The sequence below is a fragment of the Stylophora pistillata genome, chromosome 1 (assembly GCF_964205215.1).
Source record: "Stylophora pistillata chromosome 1, jaStyPist1.2, whole genome shotgun sequence".
NCBI classification, from domain to species: Eukaryota; Metazoa; Cnidaria; class Anthozoa; order Scleractinia; family Pocilloporidae; genus Stylophora; species Stylophora pistillata.
Window position 1 is genome coordinate 44,343,532 of NC_142519.1, and position 10,074 is coordinate 44,353,605.

At 36.9% G+C, this 10,074-nt stretch overlaps 1 long non-coding RNA gene across 1 annotated transcript; it reads left to right on the forward strand.

The window, feature by feature from the left end:
* The first annotated feature begins 292 nt into the window (after nt 1-292).
* On the forward strand, nt 293-9,643 carry LOC148742707 (uncharacterized). The gene is made up of 2 exons (XR_016000730.1): nt 293-408; nt 7,910-9,643. It is a non-coding gene; the product is annotated as an uncharacterized LOC148742707 (long non-coding RNA).
* Nucleotides 9,644-10,074: the final 431 nt, after the last annotated feature.

Below are 10,074 nucleotides of genomic sequence, written 5' to 3' on the forward strand. Positions count from 1 at the left end.
TGTTAAGCGGTCGTGAGCGGTACACTATGCTTTCTGTAGGCAGAGGACTTTATGCTGAGAAATTTCCAAAGAGGTCCATTTAGCGCACATCTTAAACTATAGTGTGGAAGATGTATGAAGAGCTAAAATGTAATCAACTGAATAGCTAAGGTCGTAAAACTAACTCTGCCTAAGAAAGAAATGTTTACCGCCTCTAAATTGCTCCTAGATTCGTTTGAAGTCAGTCTAAATTGCAATCTAGCGGTGTCTTCTTTAATTTGATGTCCTACTTGAGGCCATTAACCTCTTTATGGTCACACTTAAACAGATGAATTTCAAACCCGACAATCAATGTTATGTATACGAAGCTACAATAATACAATTACAAGTGTTTGGGCTTAAATCTGTGTTCTCTACATTAATTTACAGGTAAGTCTTACAATCGTCTAAAAATTTATCACTGTTTTTGAGTCCCGAGTAAAACGTAGAGTTTGAATTTTTTTCAAAAGATTTTTACAATATCGTGCCGAACGATGCTGGTTTTGTGCTTTCTAAACTAGCGCTGTAATTTAGCAGCCCGTAAATGTTTTTCTTAAGCCTACAAAGACACCGGCGAAGTTTTTTTTTAAAAGCGATAAAAACAACGAAATAACCAAACTAATTGAAAGCTTTTCAATTCATTAGACCCTCTGAGAAGTTTCACATATGTTGTACTTAAAAACGTTTGAAAACCGCCGTTTGACTCTGGGTCAACTATATTGTTCTATGTATTATCTTTTCCGAACCCCAAGTGGATTAAACAGTCTGTATATGAGACCCTAGTGTGCCTACATGCGGCGTTAAGTTTGTTATGCTGTAAGAATTAGTTGTTATGTGTATCTGCAAGGATGATATTTCAGTGTCATAAAAGTCGAACGTAATATTTTGTAAACGGAGAAGAGTATTTCATGGATTGAACGATATTTAAAGGTGGCTACCTAGACATCTGTAAACGAAACTCCGACTGTACCGATTATTCAGATAAGTTGTAGAAGCTTTTGAGAAGTCCTGCTTTCGTATGTATTTCCTATATTCCATTTAAGTGTGTTCAGATATACGTTAATTTATTTTCTTGTTTTTTTTTTTCAAGGACACACCTCACAATTAATCAGCTCTCTCACTTCATTTTCACACAAGAAATAATTGACTTTGCTGCCCCGAGCAGTGTGCATTGTACTTGTCACATACGAACCAAGTAAACGCCCTAACGCATCATCATTCTTTGTCAGGCTCTAGCCTAGTGGTCTGAGGCTCTGTTAACATTGATGACCCAGGATTTTCTCTCTGCCTCACTCTCATATCGAAAACTAACGTCTTTCTTTACCACGTCACTCGCTTCTAAACTTTTATCCTCCAACGTATCTAGTTTTCATCTCAGTCATCTTAGGTTAAGCGTCTTACCAAGAAATTGCAATACAACTTTGTCATTTCTCTAACATACCAAAACGTCACTGAATGTTAAGCTCAGCCTTTCTCGTGCAAAAAGGACAATCAGTGCAAAGGAGTAATAAAGGAAGAGGTCTTTGATAGGATACAATGTCCTCGCGTTTTTGGCAATCATGGTGAAGAATAAAAGTCAAAATGTGCGAGATTTAAACAACCACTACTAGTTTGCTCGCTTGTAATTACAGCGAGAAGTGTATTGTATGTATTAGAAAGCAGTTAAATGGAGAAACGTTTCAAATAATTCAAACCACAGGCTTTCGGATCTTACGGTCGAATGTTCTAACAACTGTGCGAGTCATGAACCCCACGGTTTGAATGGAAGATGACGAAAGAGATAGAGGGAGGCAGAATGAGAAATAGTCTTAAGTTTAGTTATGAGCTCAGAGGCTTATAAAAATGTTTTGAGAACCAAACTCTGATAAAGCATATTTTCTACTCATTGGACAATTATCTGTTTTGGTTTTGGCGCTCTTATGGAAAATTAAATCTATGGTACCTGGTCTACATTTCAAGATTTTCCTCAAAAAGTCACAAACAATCTCTTTTTTGTAAACAGTTATTCGGTGTGATCTTGTAAAAGTTTTATTATTAAATGAATAAGTTAACTGGAAACTGCAGGCCAAGTCAATATAGGGCAGTGAAGACTTAAATTTGCTTAAGAAATTTTTTTTATGATCTTTAGAAAAACATGTAATCCCATTTTTCCTTTTATAATGACAGCCAAACCGACAGATTTCTGAATTGTAGCAAACAATGGGTCAAGATAAACATTTCGTGGTAATTTTATACGGTGCAAACTTTAATTTTTATCACTGCGCTCTTTCTCTTTGGTCGTAAATTACCTACGGAAGTTTTCTCAAAACACTGAATGATTTATGGTTCCTCTTTTGAAACTGATAAATTACGGCCCCATAAAACCGCACTTAACCAAAATGTTAACGACAAAGTTTTCAAAACATGACAGTTTTAATGAACGTTTTATTGCTGTTCAATTCAATAGCAACTCGGACGTGAAACACACCGACTGTTTAACTGCCCCTTATCCTCTTCCACTTTTCATATTCTAATTTATCTCTAGCGCTCTTATTATTCCCCCACGGGGCAGCTGCGGACGATCATTTAATTAAAAGAAATCAATCTTTCTTTCACTTGTCTTTCGAAGCATTGTTTGAGTAGAGCGATTGCTGCTTCTTTCACGAAACGTATTCAATTTTTCTCCTTTAGGTATTCTGATATAATTGGTGTTTCTTTTTTTCTTTCATCTGGCTTCGAGGATGCCACTTGTTTACCTGAAAGCAATTTTCCTTTTTATTAATTGCGTTTCTCAGTCCTCTATCTTTTTACGTGTTGTCAACTTCTAATTAAACGATAGCCTGTGCGTCGCGTCAATGCTGATCGAGAGTTGAGATCAATAAAAGTATCGCACTTATATTCTTACCGCTCTAACCACAGAATAAATACTAAAAAGGCTTATGTGCCTTACAAATAACATCTAACCCTTTCTATATCTATGAATTTTATTCTGCATTATTACTTGCAACATTCTCATAATTGCTAAAGCAACCTCACGTACCCTTCTTCAACAAACTAGGTACCTTAAAGAAAATAAATAAATAAATGTACTGTTCCACTCATAGCTGGTAGCTTAAGGAATGAAATGCGCTTAGTTAAAAGAATAGTTTTGTAGCACGAAGTGTAAATTTAATCTTGTTAAAATGGTGTCAGAATTCTGAATAAAACTACAAACAAAGCTTGTGTTACGAAAAGGATTACCAAACGAGAAACGAAAGCAAATTTAAACTCAACTAATTCAAGTTGGCCCTTTTACATTTTGTGGTTTCTCATCTCTTTATATTCATGATAAAAATATTTTTTGTCGTAAGAATTAAAATTCAGACTAACAGGAGCGCTTAATTGGCTTCGTATTTTGAGTTCAAAGAGGCAACTCGGTAAACAAGAAAAGCATTTCTGAACTTATTCAGCATTTACCGACTACGATGTCAAAAAATATAAACTGAAAGGTATGTTCTTAAAATGCACTTTTTAATCCACTAGCTTGGGGAAACCACTCAACAAGCACCAAGTGAGAACGTAAATGATAGAACATTTGTCACCTGCTGGACGGCATTGTCGTTGAAACACTTGATATGGCCTCTCTTTGACTTATACTGTTAATACGTACGTATAAGTTACGTGAATCATCATGATATGGGAGCCGTAAGAAGCAGAAATAAGTATTCTCCATTTTGATTGCAAAATGTACATCGATCTCTTTTTTTCCCTTTTCTTGTTCTTCAATCGTTCAAACGTGGATAAAAAAAAAAACAAATAATAATAAAAAAAAAAAAAACAAGAGAAAAGTCAAAGTGTATGGGAAATCGAGATTTTGTTCTATTATCCGCATCGTTTTTATTTTGTTCGGTTTTGTTAATACACAGGCTCGAGGTGTTTTCTGATGTGGTCAAATAAGAGGGCAATAGATTAAATAAAGACTAGAATTCCGAATCCTTCACATCTGTCTTATATGGAACTCTTTCTCTTTATTCAATGCATTCCAAAAATAAGGGAAAATCGCTTGCTACTTAAAAGGCGCGCAATTGCTCGTTTACTTCTTTGATATGTAGAGTAAAAGTTCTTCTACGTCACTAACCATGGTTTAGCATTTCTATCGAGTTAATAATCTGGCAAAGCATTTAGCTTGTCGGTGATGCAAGGAAATGAAATAGAAATACACCTTCATTTCAGTCCAGTGTCACCGATATAAAAAGGAGATATTACGAAACATTCGCGCTGATCAAATATTTTATGCGAATTTTTTGTGAACTCAGTTGCTAATTTCAAAAATCGTTTTCGCATTTCAAGAGCCACTTCGATTGCGAATTTTCTGTTGTATCACTCACTAAAGTGATTCAAAAGGCGGTGGTAAGTCTATGGACAATATAACCGGAATTACTGAAAAAAAAAAAGAACTTGATAGATTGCTCAAAGATGGGGCTGCCCATCGGAGAGAACCAGTTTCGGCTTTGTCTGTTTGATAGCTTTACTTTCAAAGTGAAACAAGTAGACTGAAAGTAAAAACTTTCTCGTATATATTTTTATCTTAGTTTCACCGCTCTCTTCTTTCAATCCTGCACAATATTTTTTGTTAATTAAAGAACAAATGTTTTCAAAAGAAAGCCTGTTTAAGATCAGAGTTTACTTTGACACTGGCAATGCTTCGAAGGAACAAGATAGTTTTGTCATTATTTTCAAAGAGTATGGAAGTTCATTGAGGTTTGAGAAACTGAATTTCATCATTCGATTTTGCTTATAATTTTTTCTCTTTATTTCTTTCGCATGTGTAACGCAAAGTGCGCTGTGCATGGTTTAAGTGTTTTGGCAACTCACTCATCCCCGGTACTTTCTTGAATGGTGCAGTGAGTGCTCTCTTTGAAATCTTTACATAATACTGTGATGACACCTCACTGTCTAAGCATAACGAAGAAAATCAACGAGAAACAAACGGCTGAATGCCCCTTCGATTCACCCGGGTTGTACCTCAAACAAACCGGCAATAAACTTGAAATCTACGTTGGCTTACTAAAATGTCACTTTGATTCTTACAGAGGCGACTATTTACGAAAGAGAAATTGAAAGGCAGTATTGCTTTCTCATAAAGAAGCGGAGTTGTATCCTCTCTCGCAGTTTACTTTTAGGAGGATGACTGACAGACAACGATTTGAACATACGAAGGACTTGTAAAAGCCAGTACATGAAAAATTGTCGTATGGCTTATTTACATGATTCAATTTGCGTTGTAACGACGAATTTACTAACCACACAAACTGTATTTTCGGCTTTTGTGTGACTTTACCTGTACAAAGGAAGCGGCATTCAGTCCATGGTCTCTACGGCTGTCAGATATTTGGGCCAAGCAAACGTTTTTGTTTCAATGATGATCACATCTGGGAAAAACGCATCTTGGTCACGTATTTTGAAAATTTTCGGGTCAACATTTCCCAAACTAAACCGTCTTAAAGAATGATATTCAATTCGCCTTTGCCCCGCTTTGGGACGGTTTTTGCTCAGTTTCATTGTGTCGTTGTTTTCCATGTTTTCACTGGCAACATCGGATGTTAAGTAAAGGGCAAAGATGGAAAATGATTTGCGTCGGTTCGTTGTATTTATATAATTTTTTCAAGTACCTGATGTGATATGCCTTATATTAGACTCATAGTCATTTCTCTGTGACAAATATCTTTAAAAGAAGTAGTTATAGCAGCATTTGTCGCAATCACCAAGTCATTATGTCGGTTTTATTGGTTATGGAACGGTGAGTTAAAGAGCGACAAATACAGTAAAATTACTTTCATGCTGAAAGATTATAGACATTATCCTTTAAGATCAAATAATGGAGAAAATTTTGGGTTTTACGACGGAATAAAAATCACAAGCTTTATCTGTGCCACAATCAAGTGCAGTATTGGTCACCTTCTTATTTATTACATCCCAGAAACGAATTAACACAACCCCCCATTAGAACATTAATATTCTCCGGCACATAATCTTCTTGTTCAGCGAGTATAGAGCGTTTGTCCACTCAGGATACTGCGTCTTGGCGCGCAGGAACGTTTGTTATGTCAGCAGAACTCGATTTTAGCGTGGATGGAGACTACTTTGATTTATGAACCAGAAAAGAGAGTGAATAAGCCACTAAACTATTAGTATTATTCACACCAGACCAATATCGTTAAATAGTATTTGAGTGAAATAGAGATTTTACACCCTGCAGAGCGAATATGTCCCTCGTGGACACAGCATTCGTTTGGTTTTAAAAAGTAGAATGACCAAGAAAATCACTAATCCCACCAGCGAAGCCGCTTGCGTGCTAACCACGTACACAGCGGGGTGGCCAGTCCTACGTAGGCCACAAGCTACAATCATTTTTGATCGACTTTCACAGGAAAACCACTCTCCACTTCTCATTTTCAACCTCGAAAAGTCACCACTAGCTCGATTTGTCATACAGTGTGCGATATTCCTAACGCATGAAGCTTTTGTTTTCTTCCTTGAAATTTTGTTTCTCAGCGCTTTTCTCGACTTATACCCCTCGAAGAGCTAGAGGCGTTCTTAGTGGTGTAGTGGTCCTTATGTAGGTAAAGCCTCCTTACGTAGGTAAAGCCCATCGGGCCAGCGCTTCACTCCAGTTCCGTAGCATGAAGCGACTAGGAGTATTTATCCGACCCATTGGTGCAATACACGAGATACATTTCAAATATTTCAGAAAAGCAAGATACCTTGAGTCTAACCATCAGTAACTTGAGGAGAAGTATGCACCAGAAAACAAACACCACTGGATCTGGGGTCGAGCGCACTAACCATGAGGCCACAGCGCGCACACCGCCTAATGTATAGACCACTTTCATAAATGGCTGCCGGGTTAATATTCTTTTGTTTAAATTTAAATTAGCCATTCTGGCCCCGTTCTCCAGTAGAAAATTCAAAAGATTACATTATCTCAAGCGAGGCCAGAAGGGCTGATTTAAATTTAAACAAAAGAATATTAATCCGGCAGCCATTTATGAAAGTGATCTTTGATAGCGTTATTTGTTGAAATATTCACCTCCCCCTCGAAATGTAGTTCAAGACACGTTTTTCTTGAAACAAAACCACCCTCTTAATATTTTCATGAAATATTCTGTTCGAAGTACTTTGAAAGTGCCTTTGAGTTAAAATTTACTTTTTGTTTCACCATTAAATGACACTGCGCACCTCTAACATTGCCTAGAATCTCCAAAGGGAATTGATCTTCAGTCCTAGAAACATTCTTTGGGACACTTGCAGCTTAAAACCTGCCCCTTCTAACGTTGTTTTCCTAGAAAACAAGCACAAAGAGCAATTGACAAATTATAAAGGGGGAAGAGGAGCAGGGAGATACTTCAAATGGTGTTTAAATGAGGTGTCCCGTCGAATTATTTTGAGTGTTGTAAGGCAGGGCAAGGAGCATGAATCAAAGTGATATACCACCAAACAAGAGAGGAATGAAGACAAGTTGCTCTGGTTGCTTTCTGAGAGAGAAACAAGTTTTCTCTACTAAAGAGTCTTACATTTGCGATTGATTAGAATGTCGTAGTAGGCCAGAATCAATTACTACCATAGAGTCATATCATCTCTCTAGACGATCTGCGACAAAACCTCAAGAGCAAGCTCACTTATTCAATACTCAGTTTTTTCTAAATAGAGTACTGGGATACCAGCTCCAATACAAACTGACTTACAAGATCCAAGTATTGATGTCGTTACCAACCATGTGGCATGTGACACTAAAGAAGTTCGAAAACTTTTCAAACGTCTTAATGCTAATAAGTCTTGCGGGATTGACAATATACCTGCTCGTTTACTTAAAGAGACTGCTGACACATCTGCAATTCCTTTGAGTATGCTCTTTAATTTATCATTCAAACAGGGTTACCTACCTAGATTATGGAAATGAGCTAATATCACATCTATTCACAAGGATGGTGATCGAGAGCCAGTGGAAAATTATAGAGGCACTCCCATTTTTCACTCCCATTTATCATTGGGAAATGCCAGGAAAGAATTGTGTATAATGCTATTTACAATCAAGTTATCAGTTTTGTGCACGATTCTCAACACGGGTTCCTCACTGGTCGTAGCTGCACTACTCAACTACTCTTGGTACATCATGATTGGTTCAAAGTTTTGGATAAGAGTGGCCAAGTCGATGTAGTATTTATAGACTTTTCAAAGGCCTTTGACCTCGTCTGTCATGATATTCTCTTAGCCAAACTTTACAAATGTGGTGTCCACGGAGGCTTGCTCAATTGGTGTAGGCAGCGAGTAGTAATTAAAGGAGAGGCTTCCGATTGGTTAACCGTAACCTCTGGTGTCCCACAGGGTTCTTTGTTGGGACCATTATTCTTCATAATATACATCAATGATTTACCAGGGGTAATTAGTAAGGACAGCTCAATAGCCCATTTCCGAATTACCCTTGGCCTCGTTTTCAAAACGAGTCCTGGTGCTCATCCTTTCATATGATAATAAGTTTTCATTCACATGCAAATTAAACTCATTTTCACAAGAATGGTTCAGCACCAGGCCTCGTTTTGAAAAAGAGGCCAAGGGTAATTCGGAAATGGGCTATTGCATTATATGCTGATGATAGTAAAATGTACAGGGTTATTAATACTCGAGAAGATCTGTCCTCTTTTCAAAGTGACGTAGATAAAATATCAGATTGGTGTAAGATGAACAAGATGACAATTAATACTAAGAAATGTAAGATGATGCGAATATACAGGAAAAAGTCACCCTTAGTCGGGGAGTATAACATTGAAGGTCAACCTTTGGAATGTGTTAATGTTTATAAAGATTTAGGATTGTTTACTGCTAGTGATCTCTCATGGAACCAACATGTAGACAGAATAACTGCTAAGGCCAATAGGGTTTTAGGGTTGGTAAAAAGGACCTGTAGGGACTTAAATGATGTTGACACTATGAGAACACTTTAATGTAGTCTTGTGAGACCCTTATTGGAATATTCATGTGAAACTTGGAACCCTTATAATAAACGTAACATTGATAAATTGGAGGCTGTTCAGGGAAGAGCTACCAGATAGATCACTAGGTCTGATGGTGGTTATGATACTAGACTATCTAAATTAAAGTTGTTGTCATTATCTGATGGGAGGTTCGTTAGAGACGTTACGTTTTTGTTCAATGTAATTAATGGCCATTATGATATAGACATTTCCAATAAGCTCATATTTTGTAAGGACAGAAGCACGGGTTATAATTTGAGGAAAATGACACACAGGACCTTGTCCCAAATTTTAGTGGAACTAACGATCTTAAATATAGTTTTTTTTAACAGTATCGTTGGTGAATGGAATAGTTTACTTAGTAATATTAGAGAATCAAATAGTATTGACACTTTGAAAAAGAATGTTTTAAGTTTTATTAAGGATAACTAGAGCATCTATTTTTATACCTCTATACAATTTTGCTATACTTTAATTAGAGGGGGCATCCTTTGTATGGTGCATCAGTGCTTTTGATTGTCTCCTCCGCCCCAATTTTTCCTTCTATACTTCCCATTAATTTTATAGTTGTAATTTATTACTTCTTTGTGTTCTAGTGGAGTTAATCTGTAATAAATAGATTTTCCATTTTCGAACATCAAAGGAGTGTTCAGAAATGTCCAATTCTGAGTCAAAAAGTTCGCTCACGTGGAAATTCCATGGGGTGTTCTACTCGTTTTCCACCGACCCATTGGTACAATACACGAGATACATTTCAAATATTTTCAGAAAAGCAAGATACCTTGAGTCTAACCATCAGTAACTTGAGGAGCAATATGCACCAGAAAACAAACACCTTTTTATCTCCTCCATCATAAAAATCGACAAAAATATGATTTAGTTTCACTCATTTTGGAATTCAAACGAGTAACCTGCTCTTCCGAAAATTGTCTTAAATTATGCTACAAATTTGATAGCAGAAACCACCATTTTAAAAGGCAACTTAGTAACCTGGCAGCACGCGCACGGCGTCCTGAAAATAATTGCTAATGGTGGGAACCAACTGCGTGCTTGATTTCATTTAGCT